Raw genomic sequence first — 5,272 nt, 5'->3', positions numbered from 1 at the left:
TAGTATTTCTATACTCTACTGATGTGCAGAAATAAATTCCATTTATAATAGCAATTAAAACAATCAAATATTTAGGAACAAAGTTTTCCAAGGAGCTGTATTCAGAAAACTACAAAACATTGCTAAAAGAAACTAAAGAAGACTCAAATAAATGGAAGGACATTCTTTTCTCATGGATTGGAAGACAAAATATCATTAAGATGGCAATTCTACCAAAACTAATTTACAGATTCAATGAAATCCCAATAAAAACCCCAGCAGCTTTTTCTGCAGAAGTAGAAAAATGAATGGTCAAATTTATGTGGAAGGGTAAGGGGCCCCAAGTAGCCAAAAATGTGTTAAAAAAAAAAAAAAGCAATAAACAAAGTCAGAAGACTCTCACCTACTGACTTTAAAGCATATTACTTAGCTACAGTGGTAAAAACAGCATAGCAGTGGCATAAAGACAGTCACATTGATAAATGGAACTGAATCAAGGACTCAGACATATACCTTCACATCTACAGTCAAGCGATTTTTGACAAGGTGGTCAAACCCACCCAACTGGGCCAGAACAGTTTATTTAACAATTGGTGCTGGGAGAACTGGATAGCCATATCCAAAAGAAAGAAAGAGGACCCCTATCTCACACCATATACAAAAACTAACCAAAATGGATCAAGGACCTAAATATAAAAGAGACAAGTATATTATTCCTTGAAGGAAAGGTAGGGAAACATCTTCAATATCTTGTGGTGTGTGGTAGTTTTTTAAACATAACACCCAAAGCATGAGCAACAAAAGAAAAAATAGACAAACAGAACCTCCTCAAAAAACAGGAAGACATGGTCCAGTCTTGAACAAACTAAATAACAGGAGGAGATACAGAATATGGAATGATTAATGAAGGATGTCCAAACAAATATCATGAATCAAACTATTGAAGTCAGGAAGAGATAAAGGATATTAAGAAGATACTGGGGGAAAAACTGAAGAAATCATAAACATACATAAAAAGATAACAGATCTGATGGTGATGAATGGCACAATGCAAGAAATAAAAAATTCACTGGAAGCACATAACAGCAGATTTGGACAGGCAGAGGAAACAATTTGTGACATTGAAGATGTATATCTGAAATAAGACAGATTGAACAGATAGATAAAGAAAAAAAATTAGCAAGGACTCAGGGAATTGAATGACAAGGTGAAATACACAAACATATGCATTATGCATCCAAGAGGGAGAAAAGAAGAGTAAGGGGGCAGAAGTGTTAGAGGAAAAATGGCGGAAAATTTCCCAACTCTTTTGAAGGACAGGGATGTACATGTTCAAGAAGTGCAGCACACTCCAAACTATATAAATCTTAACAGGCCTACCCTGAGACATATACTTACCAAACAAAGACAAAGAGAATACTGAAAGCAACAAGAAAAAAAAAAATCCATCATATGCAAGGGAATCTTGATAAGGTTAAGTACTGATTTCTCATATGAAACCATGGAGGGTAGAATGCAGTAGTATGACATTGGTAAGATGATTAAAGAAAAACTTCTAGCCAAGAATTCTGTATTCAGCAAAGTTGGAATTCAAAAAGGAAAGAAAGCTCAAAATATTCACAGATAAACAGAAATTAAGACAATTTGTCAACAAGAAACCTGCCTTTCAAGAAATACTGAAGGAGTGCTGCTGGTTGAAAGGAAAAAATCTGGACAGAGAGGGTTGAAGGAGAGTGTAGAAAGGATGATTATTAGTAAGAATTACTAAATAGATAAAAGAGAAATAAAGACACAATATGACATATATAAACCTAAAGAAAATAAGGCTAAAGTAAGAACTGAACTGCCTTGACAGGAATACATAGAATGTTTATGAATTAAACTCTAATTCAAAAGACACAGATTTTAGAATGAATATGGAAATATGACCCATCTAGATGCTGTCTACAAGAAACACACTTTAGACTCAGGATGAAAGGAGTTTGTAAGTGAATGGCTGGCAAATGATTTTATATGCAAAAAATAACCAAAAAGGGGGAAGTTTTAGCTATACTAATATACAAATAGATTTTTTCACTCTTTATTTTTCTTTAAATATTACATTCAAAAAATATAAGTGGAGTCCATATATCCACCACCCCCCTCACCCCACTCCTCCCACATCAACAACCTCTTTCATCATCATGGCATACTCATTGCATTTGGTGAATACATTTTGAGCACTGCTGCACCACATGGATAATGGTTTACATTGTAGTTTATGCTCACCCCCAGTCCACTCAGCAGGCCATGGCAGAACATACAATGTCCAGCATCTGTCCCTGCAGTACCACTCAGGACAATTCTAAGTCCTGAAAATGCCCCCATATCTTATCTTTTCTTCCCCCTCCCTACCCTCAGCAGCTACTGTGGCCACTTTCTCCACATCAAAGCTACAATTTCTTCCATTACTAATCACAATAGTTCCATAGTAGAATATCAGTAAGTCCCCTCTAATCCATACTCTATTCCTCCATCTTGTGGGCCCTGGGATGGTTATGTCCACTCCACCTCCATATCAAGAGGGGGCTTAGATTCCACATGGACGATGGATGCAATTCTCCTGCTTGCAGTTATAGGCACTCTCAGTTCCCTGATATGGTGGTTGACCATATTCGCTTCCCTGTTAGTTGACTTGGGTAAGTCCAATGAACCAGAGGGTAGGAGTTGCAAGTCTTCTGAGGCTCAGGTCTGGCTGGCACTTGGAGAGTTCAGATATTCAAGTCTCCTGAGTATACAACCCTAGCACAAAAGTGACAGAAGAGGTATGTGTAGAAAGGCCCCATCTGAGTTCAACTCTATGACACTCAGAAACAGAAATTCCAAAGTAGGACCAACTGACATAGCACTGAATTCCAGAGCCATCTGCCATGACCATAGAGAGACTGTGGCTCTCTGTAGCCATCAGGAGAACCAGTACCTGGGGTTATATCTACTTTGTTTTTTTCTGGTGTCCTGCTGAGGTGTGTATAAGTGCAACCCCTCTGATAACCTCCCAACTCTTTTTTGAAGACAGGTGAGTTTAATACATTGACATTCAGTGTTATTACTTTCAAAGAATTACTTATATTAGCCATATTTTCTTTGGATTTGTGTTTGTCATACTTTATTTTTTTTCACTTTTTGTCTTTTTAGTTGCTCTTACACTCTCCTCCAACTCTGCCTCTCCTGTTTTCTTTCTTGCTGCAGAAGTCCCTTTAGCGTTTCTTGAAGGGCAGGATTCTTGTTGACATACTCTCTCGGTTTCTGTTTATCTGTGAATATTTTGAACTTTCCATCATTTTTGAATGCTAGCTTAGCTTGATGGAGTATTCTTGGTTGGAAATGTTTTCCTTTTAGTACTTGACTATACCACTGTCTTCTTGCCTCCATGGTTTCAGATGAGGAATCAGCACTTAATCTAATGGAGCCTCCTTTGTATGTGATGGTTCCCTTTTCTCTTGCTGCTTTTAGTATTTTCTATTTGTCTTGAGCATTGGATAATTTGACAAGTACATGTCTTGGGGTAGGCCTGTTGGAATTTATGCTGTTTGGGGTACATTGTGCTTCCTGGACATGTACATGAATCCCCCTCAGTAGGTTTGGGAGGTTTTCAGCCATTATTTCCTCCAACACTCCTTCTGTCCCCTTTCCCTTCTCTTCTCCTTCTGGGATGCCTATAATGCATATGTTTGTGCATTTTGCATTGTCATTAAGGTCCCTAAGTCCATGCTGGATTTTTTCCATCTTTTTATTGATCAGTTCTACTATCTATTTGATTTCAGATGTACTATTTTCTACATCACTAATTCTTTCCTCTGTCTCTTAGAATCTGCTGTTTGTTGAGTGTGTATTTTTGATTTCTTGAATTGTGCTGTTCTTCACCGTCACATCCATTATCTTTTTGTGTATGATTGCAATTTCTTCTGTATTCTCTGCAAGTGTTTTCTTCATTTTCTTAATCTCTTCCTTCACTTCATCAAATTGGTCCCTAATATATGTTTTAAGAGCTTTAATTACTTGTTTGATGTTCCACTTTTCTTCTGTATTTTTTGTTTGTTCATTGGATTGGGCCATGTTTTCCTGTTTGTTTGGTTTGTAGTTTTTTGTTGCTGTCTGGTCATCATTTTATCTTGATAGGTTTATTCAGTTGCTTACCTTCTTTGTTTAATCTTGGGGTTTAATTAGTTGTTGTTTTTCTGTGCATTTTAAGTCTTCTCTTTGTCATTTTGTTCTTCTTATTCTATTTCCTTGTTGTTGGCTAAGTTCACTTGAAGGAAAATATTAGGGCCAGAGGAAGCAAAAGGAGTAATAAAAGAAAATGTATAACAATAGTATTGATAGTAAATGTTAAAGAGGAATAGATATTAGACCCATGTAAGACCCATGTAACAGTTATAACAGTAAGAAAAGTAGAGTACATATAATGAGACAGTAAACTGAATATGTGGAGGAATATAGTATGAATTAAAGGTCAGTGTTGTCAAGAGAGAGGGAAAGAGAAAAGAAAGGACAATAATATAAAGAGTGAATAAAAGAAAACAGAACAAAGGTATTAGAAGTAAAAAAATCAGAAAAATTGGGAGCCAAACAAAGAGAGGTGGAATGTAAGAGAAACAATAAATGATGGAGGATAGAAAGATGTAGAGGTAAGGAGATAGTGTTGGTAGCCAAAATCAATATACACAGAAAAGAGGAAATCGAGGATAAGGAAACACATGAAGCACTCCCTGCAGCACCTAATATAAAAATAAAAATAAAAAGAAGAGAAAGAAGGAAAAAAAAGAGGAGGGACAAAAAGGGGGGAGAAGCAAGCAAGACAAGGAAAAACAGAAAAAAAGAGAAAAAAGGACTGTGGGGGGATAAAAAGGAAAGAAAAACAAAAAAACAAACCAACAAAAAAGACCAGACAATATTTCAAGCAAGGACTATCCTCTTTGCAATTAAATAAAATGCTTAGGATTTTGCTGTTCCCCCTTTCTCCCTCCCTCACTTCCCTCTGTCCCAGGGCAGCAGGAAAGCTGCATGAGGGGTCCAGTGGGAAATTCAAGTGGTTCCTTGGTGAACCAGCTCAGTACAGAAAACAATGACTCTTAATTTCCAGAGAGAAAGCACCCACACCTCACCAGGAACCCCAAATATTCTACTGACAGCTTGGAAAGCACGTTCTACTCTCCCTTTCCCTTAGGTGTGCTACAGGAGGGCTATTTGATTTTCTGACTCCACCTTCTTCCAGACCAAGATTCCTATCCCAGGCTGTTTAGGTAAATTGGGC

Source organism: Dasypus novemcinctus, chromosome 1, assembly GCF_030445035.2.
Source record: "Dasypus novemcinctus isolate mDasNov1 chromosome 1, mDasNov1.1.hap2, whole genome shotgun sequence".
NCBI classification, from domain to species: domain Eukaryota; kingdom Metazoa; phylum Chordata; class Mammalia; order Cingulata; family Dasypodidae; genus Dasypus; species Dasypus novemcinctus.
This window is presented reverse-complemented; position numbering follows the sequence as displayed.